The sequence below is a fragment of the Nomascus leucogenys genome, chromosome 9 (genome assembly GCF_006542625.1).
Source record: "Nomascus leucogenys isolate Asia chromosome 9, Asia_NLE_v1, whole genome shotgun sequence".
NCBI classification, from domain to species: Eukaryota; Metazoa; Chordata; class Mammalia; order Primates; family Hylobatidae; genus Nomascus; species Nomascus leucogenys.
In genome coordinates, this window is record NC_044389.1 from 1,308,192 (window position 1) to 1,328,647 (window position 20,456).

The following is a 20,456-nucleotide window of genomic DNA, read 5'->3' on the forward strand; positions in this document are numbered from 1 at the left end:
TGTATTTTTATTAGAGATGGGATTTCACCATGTTGGCCAGGGTGGTTTTGAACTCCTGACCTCAGGTGATAGATTCACCTTGGCCTCCCAAAGTGCTGGGATTATAGGCATGAAACACCACACCTGGCCTTGGGTATGTCTTTATCAGCAGCATGAAAACAGACTAATACTTTGTCCAAGTAAAATTTTATAGTTTTTGCTGTACGGATCTTGAATATACTGTTTGAAAATTATTCCTGTGTTATGATTTTAATGAAAATTTTCCTGTGTTATGATCTTTATTCCTGTGTTACGGTTTTAACAATGTGGCTACAGGCCCCATGCAAATCCAAAATTCAACAGGGCAGTCAAATCTTAAGGCTCCAAAATGATATCCTTTGACTGCATGTCTCACATCCAGATCACACTAATGCAAAAACTTCAGTTTCAAAATATTGATTGCTGGTATATAGGAATACAGTAAAATTTTAAAAATATCCATTATATCCTACTGCTTTTCTAAGTTCATACATCAAATTTAGCAGTTTGTTTTGGTTTTACTATTTTAATATTTTAAACATAGACTTTATTTTTTAAAGCAGTTTTAGGTTTACTGAAAAATTATAGAGAAAGTACAGTCCCCATTTACCCCTTTTTCCTTAACTCATACACACAGTTTCTTCTAGTATTGCAATCTTGCATTGCTGTAGTACATTCACTTCCATTGTTGAACCAATACTGAAACCTTATCATTAACTCAACTCAATTCCACAGTTTATGGTACAGTTTCTTTGTGTTATATAGTTCTATGGTTTTTTCACACATGACAATATTATCATGCAGAACAGGTTCACTTTCCTAAAAATTCCCTGCTCCCCTATTCATTCTTCCTTCTCTCTCATCAACCACTGGCAATCACTAATCTTTTTACTCTCTATGGTTTTGCCTTTTCCAAAATGTCGTATAGTTGGAATGATATGGTGTGTAGCCTTTTCAGATTGGTTTCTTTCACTTAGCAGTATGCATTTAAGGTTTCTCTACATCTTTTCATGCCTTTATAGCTCATTTCCTTTTAGTGCTGTGTACATCCCTGTCTGCATGTACTACAGTTTATTCATCTATTCACCAAGGACTTCTTGGTTGCTTCCAAGTTTGGTAACTATGAATAAAGTTGCTATAAACATCCGTGTGCAGATTTTTATGTGGACATAAATTTCCAACACATTTTGATAAATACCAAGAAGCATGATTGCTGGATCACATAAAAATATGTTTAGTTTTGTCATAAACTGCTAAACTGTCTTCCACAGCAGCTATACCACTTTGCATTCCCACCAGCAATGAGTGAGAGTTCCCGTTGCCCCACATCTTTACCAGAAATTTGGTGTTGTCTAGGTGCTGTTGACTGTATTGTGCTCCCCTAAGATTCATGTGTTGAAGTTCTAACAATCAGTACCTCAGAATCTGACTGTTTTTGGAAATAGGGTCTTTAAAAAGGTAATTAGAATAAAATGAGGTAATTAGAGTGGGCTCTGATTCAATATGGTGTCCTTATAAGGAGAGAAGATCAGAATACAGACACAGAAGGAATACTGTGAGAAGGCACAGGGAGAAGGTAAACAAATGTAAGCCAAAGAGAGAAGCCTCAAAAGAAACTAACCCTGCTGACACCTTATCTTGGATGTCTAGTCTTCAGAAGTATGAGAAAATAAATTTCTGGTTTTTGAGCCATCCATACTGTGTTATGGCAGCCCTAGCAAACTAACACACAGGGTTTTGAGTTTTAGCCATTATAATAGGTGTTTAGTGATATCTCATTGTTGTTTTAATTTGCAATTCCCTAATGATATATAATACTGGGTATCTTTTTATATGTTTGTCATCAGTGTATCTTCTTTGGTGAGGTGTCTGTTCAGATCTTTTGTCTATTTTTTAATTGAGTTGCTTGTTTGTTTACTGTTGAGTTTCAGGAGTTATTTGTATATGTTTGATAGATGTTCTTTATCAGATATACGCATATTTTCCCCCCAGTCTATGAATTTTCCATTAAAGCAATGATTTTCTGAGCATTCTAGCCAAGGCTCCTTGCATAATGTGGTCTGTCTACTCTGGCTGGTAGGAATTCAACTTACTTCAATCTGATTTGAGCTCTAATTAATTATCCAGTTTTCTGCTTTTTGTTGATTATTTCCTATATCCTGTGAAATTTTATCCCACATATGTGCATCTCAGCATTCAGCCAAAGAATTGTTGGGATGAATAACTGCAGAAAGCTAGAGCTCTCTCTTCCTGTGGAATGGCTCCCTCCTCTCAGGTGCACTGTCACACAAATTCTAGCTGCCACATTCTACCTGGACTGCCATTTTTGTCTCTTCAACTCAGTGCAACCACAGTCTTTGAGGTCTGCTTTCCTATATTGAAACCTAAAAACTGAACTCACAGAGCTCATTTTTCTTGTTTTTCTTCCTTCAGAGTTTACAGCACTGCATGGTGTGTTTTCCAACGTTTGAAAATATTTCTTTTCACATATATCTTGTACATGTTTTTGATGTTTATAGTGGGAGTGAGATCTCATGTAACCTTTCATAGGTCGTAATGGAAATCCCATCTAGTCATTTTGAGATACTTTCAATGCTAAAGGAGCAACCTGTTTGTCAATTTCTTTATAGGCATACAACCTTTTATTTTGACCTCAATTTTTGTACATTTTTAAAATTGATATTACCTTGAGATAAGTTAAATAGCATCAATCCTCTTTTACACTTTCAGGAACAAATATTTTAGAAATAAAAAAAGATAATATTCACTTCTTTCAGACTTTTACATAATTATAAATCCAAAAGCAGTGTGAGTTTCACACAGGAAAAACCAAGATATAATATTTTAGAGTGTCAGACTTTGCCATGGTGGTGCATCCAGTACAAATTGTCTGTTAAACAATCATGAAAGGAGAGAGGGAGAGAGAAAGGAGAGAGGGAGAGAGAGAGAGAGGAAGAGAGAGAGAGAAGGAGAGAGAGAGAGGGAGGCTGGGAGGGAGGGAGACAGAGAGAGAGAGAGACAGGAAGAGAGGGAGATTTAGAAAGAACAAAATTGCAAGAACACTGTAATCCAAACACCACTAAAGAACATATAATAATATATAAGGGAACATATACTATCTGCGCTATCTGCAACATTTATGGAAAATAAATGAGAAATGGGGATTGAAAGAGAATCCATCAAATAACCATTTTATTCATTTAATGTAATTTCTGAGCCAATTAATGAATATAAATAGAAGATATATGGAAATATAATTACATTTTCATTACTCAGGAAGTGCCAAATTAAGGCAGTTCTTTTATTCGCAGGCAAATGGATTTCCTAATATAGAAACTGAAAAGTATATAGACCTATTCTCCAAATAATTGGTAGAATTGGACCACTATATGACAATCTGTCTTTACAAACAAATGGCTTAAAAGAAGCAGGGCAGAAAGTGTACTCTTCAGTACACCCCAGCTCCCATGAGTGATCAGACTCAAAGGAGCTTGGCTACACATGTAAGTTTCTCCTTGTAAGTTCTCAGTCCATCTCTAGGGGAGAAGAAATGCTGAAGAATACTCAGTGCCTTTATATTGATGACAATAAGGGTACTCCTCAAAATAATGGAAATGTCAGAAGCATTTGTGATAGGTGTTTCACCCTTTTCTAAGTACAACATGGATTTGCTTTTTCTGATTGCAAGACTACCCCTGTAATGTCAAATTATAGCAATGTTTGACTATGTATATGTTTAACTATGTGTATGTTTAACTATGTTGAAGGACAAAAGCTCAGAGTGTCTACGGAGCAGGCTACATGGAATGGAATTGTTTAAAGAGGATAGGAAATTGTTTAAAGATTGTGAAAAGATGCCCACTTGGGAATTCGGTTCATATTTATTCTCTCAAGCACTGTGGAGAGACAGAACATGGAGACACGGATGCTTGAGATGCCAATTAGCAGGCTGTGGTAGCAATCTCAGTTACCTACATGGAGGAAGTGGTGGTGTATTTGAGACACATACAACTGGATATGTCACTGTGGAGGTGGGAGGGGCTTCTTTCATCTAAATTTTAATGAAATTGCTATGTTCCAAACCACGTCACAAATTAACTGAAAAGTTTAAATCCTGCCCGCGGATTTCACCTGAGTCTCTGTTTAGCATGAGTAAAAAGGAGTCTTACCACTCCTTGCCCTATGATGCCTATTTGTTCGTTATTTAATTTTCCGTTTCATATAATTCTGCATCATCTCTATAATGTTAATATTTAATCCTGAACATAATCCAACACATGTCATGTCATTGCAAATAATATCATGACCCTGGTACACAGTATTTAAAACAATTATGACCTTCAGGTAAACAAAACAGGAATTTAACATCATTATTCTATTTTTGTTGTTTAAATTATATTAAAATTGTGTACATTTATTTTCTTAGAACACTCCATAGACCTATTTTCATAGGAACACATAGTAAAGTCCTTTCTTGTTATGTGGAAAATTCCTTAGTCATTGTCAGAGAAAGAAACAATTCACCAAGAAATCACAAAACTAACAGACTATTTTATCATTTTAGAAAGAAAATATCACATCATTAGTTTGAATGGTGAGTAGTGGTGGGAGGTATAGTTATGAAAGTGTTCTATTTATCATAGTTCACTCCAATTCTGACTGCATATACCCATTCAAGTTTCTAATCATAGCTGGTCTTTGTTTTTTAGGGAAAAAAAAATGTAGAGAAACGGTGAGGAATTGCATTGTTAGAGTCTGTACAAAAAAAAAAGTCTCAAGAGAAGAAAATCTGATATTATCTAAAGAAAGAAAGCTCTGTGACTTTGGGGGATTCTTTGATGATTATACATTTAGAAAGAAGAAAAAAAAGGAGAAGGCGCTCACACATAAATACAAATTTAAGAGTTGCGTGAAACTGTAACAGTGCCAAGAAGGCTAATAAAAAATAATCTGAGCCTTGGAAAATATGCGAGGCACAATAAAAAGAACACTTTTACTAGGCTCAAAAACAGGAAGAGGAACAAGGAAGAGAGAGTTCCATTCCTTGCAACAGATGGTATAATGTTAACAGAACAACTTAGCTGCTGTTTTGCTTTTGTCCTATTCATGCAGGGAGTTTGTCTCACTGAAACGTTAAAGGAAGATAAAATGCTGTTTAAGTCCCATCGTAGCTGAGGAACTAACCAGAGAGCTCTCAATGCCAGCACCTCTACCTCAGAGATCTCCAGGCCAAACGCCCAAGTACAGAAGGAAAGAATGGCTAGAATCCGGTTTGGCAATTGCTGAAAACCGTGAAGAATAAGATAGGTGACTAGGATCCAGGGAAATAATTCACTTTTCAAAAAAAGGTAAAACACATGTGTGAGAACTTGATGTCAGCTACTTAGATTGTTTCAGATTAGCCCTTGGAAAAGAGTAAAGCACATACTAGGGGCCAGTATGAATTTATTAACAGCAAACTATGGTATAGAGTATAACTTCCTTTTTCTCTATAAGATAGGGGAATGCAATTTTTCTTTACTATACATTGCCTTCTGGAAAAGCATCTTTCACTCCGCGTATTTGTGAGATTCATCCTTGTTTTTTCGCTTATCAGTAGCTCATTCCTTTTTGTTACTGAGTCATATTTCAGTATGAATGCACCACAGTTTATTGCTCTCTGTGTAGACACTTGGACAATTTTCAATTTTTCATTACAAAGAATAAAGCTTTCATGAATATACTTATTTCTAACTTTTTCTGTGCATAGTTTTCCAATTTTCTTGAGTAAATTCCTAGGCAGGAAACTCCTTGGTTACAGTGAAAATATTTGGTATACATGATTTTATATATGGAATGTAAAATCCCAGGCCCCTTCTTCAAAGTGAAGGAAAACATTGTATGGTACATTCCCACACACCATACATTAGAGTTCCCCTGACCCCATGTTCTTGCTAGTGTTTGGTTTTTCCAATTTTTAAAGCTTTAGCCATTCACGTGTATGTAATATAGGTATTGATTGTAAAAATCCATATTAAAATGTCTTAAAACATCACCAACATATAGTCATAGAACAATCTGGTGAATAATAAATGATTGAATAATTGTTTCCTGGGAATTAAAATCAATGCATCACCTTTGAGTCTCTTAGTCCGTCAGTCAACTGCATGGCCATGCAAGTTAGCCAAGTTATGCAGGTCTCGGTTTCCTTTTTGGTGAAACAGCTTAATAATAGATCTGTCTCATAGGTTCGTACTAAAGATGGAATGAAAATACCTATAAGCGAATTAAAAAGGTTAGAATCTTAAAAAGTTCGATTTGATTCTCAGGGAGCCCTTTAGTACACACTGCCTTAAATTGGAGTGGGTTCTTCAGCAGCAAACAATTGGTAAGTATTTCTCTGGAGACATTTATTGTATGCTACCCCAGAATTCCAGAAGACCCTGTACTTATATTAATCAGCATTTTTATTATTGCCTGAATGAAAATAGAAGTAACGTTAATGAAATCTCTAAATCTGATAGGAGAGTTAATGTTTGGTGTCAGAATTTAGTTGTAAAATCTTTAAACAGATGAAAATATGCCATAATCTAATAGAAATAATTATTTTTTAAAAGCAAGCAAACAAAAATTCACTGGACTTACATGGTCTTGCTACACTTAAAAAATAATTGTAAAGAAAAAGATTGGTTGAGTATAGCATTACAACCCTAACTACAGAAAAAAGTAATATCTATAACTGTGTTTATAGCATTATATTATTCATATTTTAACATAGTATTGTGTTTACTTTTGTTAATCGTGTTTTAAGAAGGATCTTGAAACAAAATGTATATTCAAAAGAGAATAAATAAGATGCAGGTATCTTTTAATTTGAGAAACAGTTGATGAGATTTAGTAGAAGATGGTGACATTGATGTTTTGTCTTTTAGGCCAAAAGATAAAAACAAGCAAGAAAGCAAACAAATAAAAGTAACAACAAAATTTAAGAACCCCTTGCATGGAAGAGATGCTTATTTCCTCTGGACTGAAAGGTATGACTTAGATATAAAGTATGTACACTTGGGGGAAGGTGATTTTAGCTAAACGTAGCAGAAATTGAACTTTCTTTTCCTTCTCTCCTAGAATCCCATTTCTTTTTTTGATTTTAGGGCACTTGCCAAATTCTGTTGTAATGTTGACTTTACTGTCCGTCAATCCGAGTGTGAGCTACTTGAGACCACAGAGTTGAACCTTGAACAACTCAGGAGTCAGGGGCACTGGCACCCCCACACAGTTGAAAATTTGTGTATAACTTTTGACTCCCCCCAGGCTTAACTAATAGACTACTGTTGACTGGAAGTCTGATCAACAACATCAACTGTCAGTTAACATATATTTAGTTAGTGTATTATATGTAGTATAACTGTATTCTCACAGTGAAGTAGGCTAGAGAAAAGAAAGCGTTGTTAAGAAAATCATAAGAAGGAGGAAATATATTTACTATTCATTAAGTGGAAAAGGATTATCACAAAAGGTCTTTATTCTTATCCTCTTCACATTGAATAGGCTGAGGAGGAGGAGAGGAGGGATTGGTCTTGCCGTCTCAGGGGTGACAGAGGAAAAAGAGGTGGAGGAGGTAGAAGAAGAGGCAGAAGAGACAGGCACGCTAGGTTTAACTTTTATTGAACAAAATCTGACTATAAGTGGATCCACACAGTTCAAACCCATGTTGTTCAAGAGTCAGCTATATTTTATTGCCTTGTTAATCCTTCACAATTATCAGAGCCAGATACGCACACTTGAGAGATGTGTGTTAAATTGAGTATAATAGATTATTTAATAAATAAAGACATCCAAGAACATGACTAGATGCATTTGCAAGGATACTGCCCCGAGATCCTGCAGTTATCACACAACTATGAAGGCAAATAATATAGATAATTCAGAAGTAACTTATTTTTGTTTTAGTTGGGAGTTCTAGAAGATCTCTAAAGCCAAGTCTTTATGTCAATTCCATGAAGAATCATGAATCAGATGCAATAAGTTTGTTTCATTATAAATTTTTCATATGTGGATAAATGTTTATGGGTTCATTAGAATTAAAAAAAAAACCATGCACACACACACACAAACAAAAAGCAAAACAACTATCAGTAGTATCTCTTGAAGTAAGGCCAGAATCTATGACTAACTTGGCACATGAAGTATTTAATATCCTGGAAGTGATATTAGATTTTGCTGGGGTGTGAATCACTCATTTTGTTTTTCTAGAATGTCAGTTTCTGCTATTTTTCTGAAAACCATATGTCATTATGAAAAGAATCATACTTTAAGTTTAAGGTGCTTTCAGTACTGAATATGATTCAGTATTTTTAACTTTTTTGTGATTTAAAACCATAATATTCATCTCCATTACTTAAAAACACTTTGTTTGAGTATGAATAGAGATATTAAATGAGGCTCACCAAGATCCCATTTAATACTGGCAGAAATTTTCACTGTGACATTTTGCAGATAAGAGCTTGTGATTCAAGAGACAAAAGGAATCTTTAGCTTTTTCACTTTAATTCTGGCTGGCATATTCTAACCCCTTTTATTTTCTAATGTCAGTTTTCTGAAATATCTAAATGGATTCTCTATATATTGAAAATTATGCATTAGTTTTCATTGGTAGAATTTCAGATTACATGTATGTTACTTCTATTATTTTATTTAAGTGTTCTTTCTTTTCTGTTGTTTTTGCCGCAGTTTATATTTTTCCCTTAGAGGTTTGGGTCACTCTTTTAAATATTTACATTTTCAACAAAGATGTCTTATGAATAAATTGATCAAGTGATTGATAACACCAACACCAATAGTTCCCACATACTAAAACAAAATACCTCTAATAAAAATTATTTCAAAAATAAATATGAGTTACTTACAAAAAGAAATAAATTTATTATGGAATCTAAAGATATTGAGTTTTTTTAAACAAAGACAATTGGAAGTCCTAGCCAGAGCAATCAGCCCAGAGAAAGAAACAAAAGGCATCCAAATAGGAAATGAAGGATCAAACTATCTCTCGTCACTGATGATATGATTCTGTACCTAGAAAAGCCTAAACACTCCACCCAAAGGCTCCTAAAGCTGACAAATGACTTCAGTGAAGTTTCAGGATACAAAATCAGTGTACAAAAATCAATAGCATTTCTCTACACCAATGATGTTCAAGCCAAGAGCCAATTCAAGAATGCAATCTCATTCACAATAGCTGCACACATGAAAATAAACCTAGGAATACAGCTAATCAAGGAAGTGAAAGATTTCTACAAGGAGAATTATGAAACACTGTTGAAAGAAATCAGAGACAACACAAATGAAAAAACATTCAATGCTTATGGACTAGAAGAATCACTGTTGTTAAAATGGCCTTACTGCCCAAAGTAATCTACAGATTCAATGCTATTCCTATCAAAGTACCAATAGTATTTTTCACAGAATTAGAAAAAAATCATTCTAAAATTCATATAGAATGAAAAAAGAGCTCAAATAGCCAAAGGAGTCCTAAGCAGAAAGAGCAAAGCTGGAGGCATCACATTACCTGAATACAAACTACACCATAAGGCTACAGTAGTCAAAACAGTATGATACTGATACAAAAACAGACACATAGACCAATGGAGCAGAATAGAGAACACAGAAATAAAGCTGCACCTCTACAGCCATCTAATCTTCAACAAAGTTGACAAAAATATGCAATGGAGAAAGGAATTTCTATTCAATAAAATGGTGCTGGGATAGCTGGTTAGCCATGTGCAGAAAAATGAAACGACCCATACCCTTCACCATATAAACAATTAATTAGAGATGGGATAAATAATTAAATGTAAGATTTCAAACTATAAGAATCCTAGAAGAAAGCCTGGGAAACACCATTTTGGATACCAACCTTGGGAAAGAACTTATGACTAAGTCCTCGAAAGCAATTGCAACAAAAAACAAAAATTGACCAATGAGACCTAATTAAATGAAAGCACTTCTGCACAGTGAAAGAAGCTAACCACAGAGTAAAGGAACAACCTACAGACTTGGAGAAAATATTTGCAAAGCTATGCACATAACAAAGGTCTAATATCTAGAATCTATAAAGAACTTAAACAATTGAACAACCAAAACACAAATAACCTCATTAAAAATGGGCAAAGGATACAACTAGTTACTTCTCAAAAGAAGACATACATATGGCCAACAAATATATGAAGAAATGCTCAACATCGGTAATCATCAGAGAAATTCATATTTTTAAAAAATGAGATAGTATCTCACATCAATTACATCAACTAAAATGGCTATTATTAAAAAGCCAAAAAGTAACAAATGTTGGTGACGCTGTGGAGAAAAGGGAACACTTACATACTACTGGTGTGTATTTAAATTAGTTCAGCCAATTTGCCATTCTGTGTCTTTTAATTGCAGCATTTAGCCCATAACAGAACCAAAGACAAAAACCACATGATTATCTCAATAGATGCAGAAAAGGCCTTTGACAAAATTCAACAGCCCTTTATTCTAAAAACTCTCAATGAATTAGGTATTGATGGGACGTATCTCAAAATAATAAGAGGTATTTGTGACAAACCCACAGCCAATATCATACTGAATGGGCAAAAACTGGAAGCATTTCCTTTGAAAACTGGCATAAGACAGGGATGTCCTCTCTCACCACTCCTATTCAACATAGTGTTGGAAGTTCTGGCCAGGGCAATTAGGCAGGAGAAAAAAATAAAGGGTATTCAGTTAGGAAAAGAGGAAGTCAAATTGTCCCTGTTTGCAGATGACATGATTGTATATTTAGAAAACCCCATTGTCTCAGCCCCAAATTTCCTTAAGCTGATAAGCAACTTCAGCAAAGTCTCAGGATGCAAAATCAATGTGCAAAAATCACAAGCGTTCCTATACACCAATAACAGACAAACAGAGAGCCAAATCATGAGTGAACTCCCATTCACCATTGCTTCAAAGAGAATAAAATACCTAGGAATCCAACTTACAAGGCATGTGAAGGACCTCTTCAAGGAGAACTACAAACCACTGCTCAACGAAATAGAAGAGGACACAAACAAAAGGAAGAACATTCCGTGCTCATGGATAGGAAGAATCAATATCGTGAAAATGGCCATACTGCCCAAGGTAATTTATAGATTCAATGCCATCCCCATCAAGCTACCAATGACTTTCTTCACAGAATTGAAAAAAACTACTTTAAAGTTCATATGGAACCAAAAAAGAGCCCACATTGCCAAGACAATTCTAAGCCAAAAGAACAAAGCTGGAGGCATCATGCTACCTGACTTCAAACTATACTACAAGGCTACAGTAACCAAAACAGCATGGTGCTGGTACCAAAACAGAGATACAGACCAATGGAACAGAACAGAGCCCTCAGATATAATACCACACATCTACAACCATCTGATCTTTGACAAGCCTGACAAAAACAAGCAATGGGAAAAGGATTCCCTATTTAATAAATGGTGCTGGGAAAACTGGCTAGCCATATGTAGAAAGCTGAAACTGGATCCCTTCCTTACACCTTATACAAAAATTAATTCAAGATGGATTAAAGACTTAAATGTTAGACCTAAAACCATAAAAACTCTAGAAGAAAACCTAGGCAATATCATTCAGGACATAGGCATGGGCAAGGATTTCATGTCTAAAACACCAAAAGCAATGGCAACAAAAGCCAAAATTGACAAATGGGATCTAATTAAACTAAAGAGCTTCTGCACAGCAAAAGAAACTACCATCAGAGTGAACAGGCAACCTACAGAATGGGAGAAAATTTTTGCATTCTACTCATCTGACAAAGGGCTAATATCCAGAATCTACAATGAACTCAAACAAATTTACAAGAAAAAAACAACCCCATCAAAAAGTGGGTGAAGGATATGAACAGACACTTCTCCAAAGAAGACATTTATGCAGCCAACAGACACTTGAAAAAATGCTCGTCATCCCTGGCCATCAGAGAAATGCACATCAAAACCACAATGAGATACCATCTCACACCAGTTAGAATGGCCATCATTAAAAAGTCAGGAAACAACAGGTGCTGGAGAGGATGTGGAGAAATAGGAATACTTTTACACTGTTGGTGGGACTGTAAACTAGTTCAACCATTGTGGAAGACAGTATGGCAATTCCTCAGGGATCTAGAACTAGAAATACCATTTGACCCAGCCATCCCATTACTGGGTATATACCCAAAGGACTATAAATCATGCTGCTATAAAGACACATGCACACGTATGTTTATTGTGGCACTATTCACAATAGCAAAGACTTGGAACCAACCCAAATGTCCAACAATGATAGAGTGGATTAAGAAAATGTGGCACATATACACCATGGAATACTATGCAGCCATAAAAAATGATGAATTCATGTCCTTTGTAGGGACATGGATGAAGCTGGACACCATCATTCTGAGCAAACTATCGCTAGGCCAGAAAACCAAACACGGCACGTTCTCACTCATAGGTGGGAATTGAGCAATGAGAACACTTGGACACAGGATGGGGAACATCACACACCGGGGTCTGCTGTGGGGTGGGGGGAGTGGGGAGTGATAGCATTAGGAGATATACCTAATGTAAATGACGAGTTAATGGGTGCAGCACACCAACGTGGCACATGTATACATATGTAACAAACCTGCACATTGTAAACATGTACCCTAGAAGTTAAAGTATAAAAAATAAATAAATAAAACAAATTAGTTCGGCCACTGTGGAAAGCAGTTTGGAGATTTCTCAAAGAAATTCAAACTACCATTCAACCTAGCAATGCCATTACTAGGTATATATCCAAAAGAAAAGAAATTGTTCTACCAAAAGACACTTGCACACATATGTTCATTGCAGTACTATTCAAAATAGCGTAGACATGGAATTAACCTAGGTTCCCATCAACAGTGGATTCAATAAATAAAATGTGATACATAATACATCATGGGATACCATGCAGCCATAAAAGGGAATCAAATCATGCTCATTGCAGCAACATGGATGCAGCTGGACCCCACTATCCTAAGCAAATTAATGCAGGAACAGAAAACCAAATACCACATGTTCTCACTTATAAGTGGGAGCTAAACATTGGGTACTTATTACATAAAGATGGCAACAATAAACACTGGGAAGTACTAGAGGGGATCAAGGGTTGGAAAACTAACTATTGGATATTATGCTCACTACCTGGGTGATGGGATCATTTGTATCCCAAACCTCAGTCCCACACAACATACCCATCTAACAAATCTGCACATGTACCTCCAAATCTAAAATCAAAATCAAAATTGTAAAAAAAAAAAAAAAAGACAATTATTGTTTTTGCTTTGAAAAGTTGATTTTTAAGTAGTTTTTTTTTTAATTATTTATTTATTTATTTATTTATGTATGTTTGAGACGGAGTCTTGCTCTTTCACCCAGGCTGGAGTGCAGTGGTGCTATCTTGACTCACTGCAAGCTCCGCCTCCCGGGTTCACGCCATTCTCCTGCCTCAGCCTCCCGAGTAGCTGGGACTACACGTATCTGCCACCGCTCTCGGCTAATTTTTTGTATTTTTAGTAGAGACAGGGTTTCACCGTGTTAGCCAGGATGGTCTCGATCTCCTGACCTCATGATCTGCCCGCCTCAGCCTCCCAAAGTGCTGGGATTACAGGCATGAGCCACCGCACCCGGCCGATTTATAAGTAATTTTAAAATCAGAAAAAAGAAACAGTAGATAGAAAAGAGCAACATTATTTTAAGTTCAAAAAATTAAAAATGCAAAAGAGATAAAACAAAGCAGTATCTCATACCAAAAGTAAAGATTATATCATTGAAATGTAATAAGAGCATGCCTTACAAGTATTTCAGGAGCCAGAAGAATCTGGGGTCCAGACTGTCTAACTAGCAGCAGATGGGAGACTTACACCCACTTCAACCTGGGCATAACTTTTTCTCTGCTGTGCATTTTGCAAAATATAAACCTTTATTTGCTACCTCAAAGGTTTTTTTCTTATAAGGCTTGGTATACATTTCAGATTGTTTCTTTTTGGGGGCACTATTAGGTGTGTTACTCAGGAGGATTTATGGTGGTCAGTTTCCCAGAATGTCTGGTCCTAAATTTTAAAATATGTAAAAAAAAAAAAATCACTGTAACTCACAGCTAGGGAGAACAGATATCCCAAGTTTGCTAGGAAATTCTGGTTTATACCTTGTGTTCAAACACAATTATTAATAACAGCTGCATTTCACTTCCAACTGTGTCCCAACTGAATGAAAATCCATGGTCACCCCATTTACAGATTACCAGTTGGGTTTTAATTAAGCCATTACCAACCAATCTGTAGCTCTGAGCTCCCCTCCTCAAAGAGTGGTACTTGGACTAATCTAACACCCTGTGCATTCCATGGTAGCTTGTTAGAATTGCAGGCCTCACTCCAGATTTACTGAGTCAGAATATGCATTTTAATAATATCCCCAGGTGATTCACATGTATAATAAAATTTAAGAAACACTAACCTATAAAAACAGATCAACTTGACATTTGTTTTAGGACAGTTCGTTCTTTGAAAAAGAGTATAAACACCTATACACAAAATATCAGGCAAAACAAAGAAAGTTGAATAAAGCAAAGGAAAAAAAGTCAATCTTTTTTCCCATTCTCATTTGCAATTAGATTGCTTTGCTCATTTGCAATTAGAATTAACATAGCATTTTAAAAACTTTTGTCTTTATACGTTTAGTTTTTAAAATTTTGTTATTTAACATTGCATCTATCAAAAATGTAACCAAAACTTATGTATATAGTTTAAACAGACAACTATGAAACTAATATCTATTTTTACCCTAGTCAAGGCTAGAAAGAGAATATGATTAACATTTATGATGTACCCCAAGTTCCCTCCAAATGTTTCTATCTTTGATGTAGCTGCTATCCAAAACTTGCAAAAATTATTTTCTCATTTTTCTTCATAATTTTAACAAGTGTATATGGATTCCCAAATTATACAATTTAATTTGCCATTTTAAAATTTATATGAATAACACTGCTCGTATGTAGGATTTTATTATTTGTTTTTGTTTATTCAACGTTATGTTTGTGAGATTGACACAGATGCTACAGGTGATTATGATGTATTTATTTTATTGCAATATAATTTTCTATTATATGGAAATGTGAAAGCTAATGCATTTATTCTATTATTTATAGATTCGTGGGTCATTTTTCTGTTTTCGTTTAGTGACTAAAAACAAATAAGCATTCTATACATGTATGAAGGTGCAATATAGATCCAGGAATTAAATTGTTAGTTTATAGTATATGCGTGTCCTTAGCTTTATTAAATAATGACTGAATATTCTTCAGAGTGTTTATAAAAATTTACACTCCCACCATTACTGTTTTTCTGTTTATTTCCATGCTTGCCAATTTTGCTAATAATTGGACTTTTAAATTTTTACCAACCTATCAGATGTGTTTTAAATTCTCATAACCATGAAAAATTAGGCGTGTTGATGGTGTTCTCTTTGGAGGTTTGAGCACCTGAATATTTTTTTGTAAGCCAAATAGTCACGTTAGTTTAGTTATCTTGTCTTTTCACTTTCTTCAGGATATGTGTCATGATCATAAATCTCTCCTTTTGATGTAGTTGAATTCATTATTAGTTTTCTTTTATATTAGCATTTATTCTATGCTGTTTAAGAAAACTTTCCCTATTTTGAAATCACAAATCTATTTTATTATATTTAATTTTTATAAATCTTTACAGTTTTGCCTTCTAGATTTCAGTCTTCAAGCCACAGGAATTGTTTTTAATATAGAATCAGGTATGGATCTTCAATTTTCTTAGTACTACTTATTTGGTGTATGTTGCTCAACTTTTCATATCAAATACCAAAATATGAATCAATATGTTTGGGTCTATTCCATTTCATTAGATATTTGCCTATATTGTTGGTAATGCTAAACTGTCTTTGTTACTATAAATATATAAAATAAACACTGTAATGATTTGTGAACCAGACTATGGTTTTTAACCAATATACATGATTAAATATATATAACATGGTTAAAAATTGCTTTTTAACCAATATACATGATTAATTTGAAAACAAATAATAAGTAAATAAAATAAAGACAAAGTGAAAGAATTTTGCATTTTCCTGAGATTGCAAGAAGTTTCTGCTGAATAAATTCTAGTGGGTTAGTCAAGGTTATGTTGCAAGAGAAGTTGAAGAATGAGTGAGAGCTTGAGTTTTGGCCTTGTCTTAGGGGAGATTTGAAGTTACTAAATAATATCAGTGTAAACCATAATTAAATGTGCATTTTAAAAAGGTCTGTATGTCATCCCATGGAAAATACTTTGTCCACTTTTTCCATCTAAGGCTGTAAGGACCTTGTTTTGATAGCTATTTGGACTGTTTACCTTCTAGTCCAGCCCTATTTGCTTTTGCCTCATTCTGACACAGTGACCTCCCCAGATACCCACCCAGTCACACTAGAGCTGGAGACTTGCTAACTTGCACAAATACTGGGAAACCTTCAGTCTGTCTAAGTCCAGGGACTTGGCAAACTTATTCTGTGAAGGGCCGGACAGTAAACATCTTTGTCGTGTGTGTGCGTTTATGTATGTGTGTGTACAGTTGACTCTTTAACAATGTGGGGGTTAGGGGTACTGATCTCCCGGGCAGTAGAAAATTTGTGTATAACTTTTGATTTCCCACTTAACTACTAATAGCTTACTGTTTACCAGGAGACTTACTGATAACATAAACATTCAATTAACACGTATTTTGTTTATTACATGTATATACCATATTCTTATAATGAAGTAAGCTAGAGAAAATAAAATGTTATTAAAAATCATAAGGAAGAAAAATATTTACTTTTCATTAAGTGGAAGTGGATTATTCCAAAGGTCTTCATCTTGATGTCTTCATGTTGAGCAGGCTGAAGAGGAGTAGGAAGAGGTGTTGGTTTCACTGTCTCGGGGTGGCAGAGGCAGAAGGAAGTCCACATATAAGTGGACCCATGCAGTTAAAACCGAGTTGTTCAAAGGTCAGTTGGTCAACTGAATGGATAGATAGATAGATACACACACATGGATACACACATAAATAATTATTTTGGGTCCACAATCCTTTAAAAATCATTCTTAGTTCACTGGCCATACAGAAACAAGCAACATGAAAACAATATTCATTTAGCCCTTGGGTCATAGGTTGAAAATCCCTGATCTAACTCATTCTTTATCATAGACCTTTAAGGAAATTTAACATTGATTTCATTTGTACTATTTATAAATACATCATATATTGTAGTGTTTTCACATCACATTGCCTTTTTGAAATTTTCAGTCTCCCTATTAATTATCTAGATAAAGCATAGACCCATTATTGGTGGCTTCAAAGCACTTTGTTAACCAGTTTCACTTTCCCCACTATTAATTTCTTAACTATGCCTTTTCCCAGACACTCAGCAAGGCAGCTCAATATGCCATAAATCATCTACGTGGAATCACTCAAAGTGTGTGTCACAGTATAGATCCCTAGGCCCAGTTAAGCACATTAAAGAGAACTGTAGGCTCCATAAATGGTTATTTTTAAGAAGCTAAGTGACTCTAATATACTTCCTGTTCTGAAAGCACCGTATCCTATCAATGCGCTTACTGCACACAAGCTTCTGAAGGACAATAGCTTTCACTGCAAACTTCCCTGTAAAAGTCCCAACTCCTGGAGCAGCTTCACTCTTGGTATTCGCCACAGGCCTTGCTAACATAATTCTGTCCCCATTAGTATGGAGCAAGTTACAAATATACAACGTTGCATCTCGTCTCACCATCTGACTCTCTTTTGTATGTGTATGTTATTGTGTTTTTTTATGTAAAGAGAGTTCCAGGCCCATGTGCAGAAATAAGCCTCGTTGCAAATTGTTCCATAATTAGGGATGGTTTCTACCCAAATATAGGATAAAACCTGCTTCGAAACAACAATATGAAAAGAAATCTGTCTAATTCTGGCAAAATGTTAGACTAGGTTGGCCAGAATCCTTATCCATCCAAACAATAAAAGATTCTGGGAAAAAATAATTATATCATTTTCAATAATTGTCCAAGCTTGCAATAAAGAAAAGGAAACCTGTAGGGTCTAAAAATGAAGAGGAATATTGTGATTCACAGCAGTAGGAACAGGAGCTGATGATGGTCATGGCAGGCCTGGAGGATCATCAGGCCACCGTGAGAAGGGGAGCTGGAAGAGGAAATCATCACAAACCTGGAAATGCGAAGATTACAACCCCAGAGGGAGGAGACTAACAAATTCCACCTGTTTGTTCAGTGACATAGCAATAAATTTGCCTCCTTCCAGTCCTAGCCAAGAAATATATTTTTCTGTGAAAAACATAACTCTTAATCTACAATCTAATTCTAAATTTGAGATCATAATTTACACTACCGTACAATGTAGGAAAATCTAAACTGAGAAACACAACATATAAATCCCTGATTTGGTTTGGAGCTGTGTCCCCACCCAAATCTCATGTTCAACTATAGTCCTCAATGCTGGAGGTGGGGCCTGCTGGGAGGAGATTGGACCATGGAAGTGGATCCTTCATGAATGGTTTAGTACCTTCCCTTTGGTGCTGTTCTCGTGATACATTTCTCACAAGATATAGTTGTTTAAACATGTGTGGCATCTACCCCCACTTCCTCCTGTTGCAGCCATGTGAGACATGCTGCTTCCCCTTTGCCTTCTGCCAAAATTGTAAGTTTCCTGAGGCCTCCCCAGCCATACTTCTTGTACAGCCTATGGAACCCTGAGGCAATTAAACCTCTTTTCTTTATAAATTATGCAGTATCAGGTAGTTCTTTATAGCAGTGCAAGAACGGACTAATACAATCCCCTAAATATATAACAAAGTAATGAAAAAAAAAAGACAGATAAAAATCACTCAAAAGTTACAGGATTTCTTTGGAGTAGCTGGATAACCTTTGGAAAATTACCCAAATTCCAACACAGAGAGATGAGGAGATGAGGGAAAACACAAATAATTAAAGGAAAATGTCCAACTTACCTATAAAAGAATTTTCAGAAAAAAAATAATAGAACCATGAATTTTAAAATTTAGAAGCATTCCATGTTTCATGTTTTGAGCAGATCAAAAAATGCCATAATTAATTATAATAAAACTGTAAAACACTAAAGACAAATGAAGTAACCCTAAAAACCCCCAGAAAGAAATAAGAGACTACGTACAAAACAACAGTAATTAGATTGATGAAAGTCTTCTTAACTGCAGCAGAAGAGGCAAGAAAAACATAAAGTAATATTTTCAATGTTGTGGTAGAGAGTAACTAAACTATCATCGAATGGGAGTGAAATACAGAAAATTTTGATGAATGAATCAGAGATTGAAAAAGAAATCAAAGTATATGTTATTCTGTGAATGAGGTTTCAAGTATATACTTCAGGAAGAAAAGAAGAAGAAAGTTGAACTCAGAGAACAGTAAGATACAAAAAAAATACTATCTATGTTATATATATGTACACACATATATATACACATACACACACATGCCTATATAGAAAATAGTGTTTAAACAATAGTTTATATATATATGAATACTATTGTTTATATATGTATGTGTACATATATATATACACACATATACATGCTAATTTGAGGAGCATTGAAAACTGGCCAGTATAAGAAAATAATAATTGATAGTAAGATAACTTTTAATCTTAAATACTGGTGTGATATTCATATTATTTAATAACTACTTTGAAATCTTAAAGTTAAAATATAAATTGAAATTTAAAATATATATTACTTTCCATTCTGTAACTAATACATTATTCAAATCTGCTTACCAAGTGATACAATTTATAATGCAAATCTTTTATTAATCAAAAAATTTCCAAATCATTTGCTAAGTTTTAGAAATTATTGCTATAACTTATTTGAAGAATATTTTGCTTGCTGAATATTGCTTCCATTTGCACCATGATTTTTAAGTAACAACAGTGACCCCTTACTGACCTCCCATCAATTACATTGGTAGTCGTTACATAATAATTTTAAGAAAAAAAATTATCTTAAAATCAATGACGTTGTTGATGCTGTTTTCTCCTCTCTCTGCTTTTGGCAAACTACAAAGAAAAATAAAGTCCTGAACAAACTCAGAAAGGAACAAGACATTACTTATAAAACAATAATTCAACAGATGGAAGTCTTCATCAGTTTTATAACACTTATAATACTGTCAGAGAACTTTATATAATCCTATCTCCATTTTTGACCAAGTCATGAAAATCATGGGTTGGACTTCCATTTAGTTCTGCAGACCAGATGACACGTGGTATAGGCGGATAATTAAGAAAATGGGCACGCTGGGCTGCTAATTACACCTCTACCATGGAAATGTGAAATGACCCCAAACTGTT

The 20,456-nt window shown here is 34.9% G+C and overlaps 1 long non-coding RNA gene across 1 annotated transcript in view; it reads left to right on the plus strand.

Annotated features, from left to right (window-relative positions):
- The first annotated feature begins 5,133 nt into the window (after positions 1–5,133).
- LOC115836622 overlaps positions 5,134–20,456 on the plus strand; it is a 66,205-nt gene continuing 50,882 nt past the window's right edge. Inside the window, exons 1-2 of the long non-coding RNA XR_004031624.1 lie at positions 5,134–5,366; positions 6,930–7,031. This is a non-coding gene — a long non-coding RNA (uncharacterized LOC115836622). The remainder of the gene's footprint in view (positions 5,367–6,929; positions 7,032–20,456) is intronic.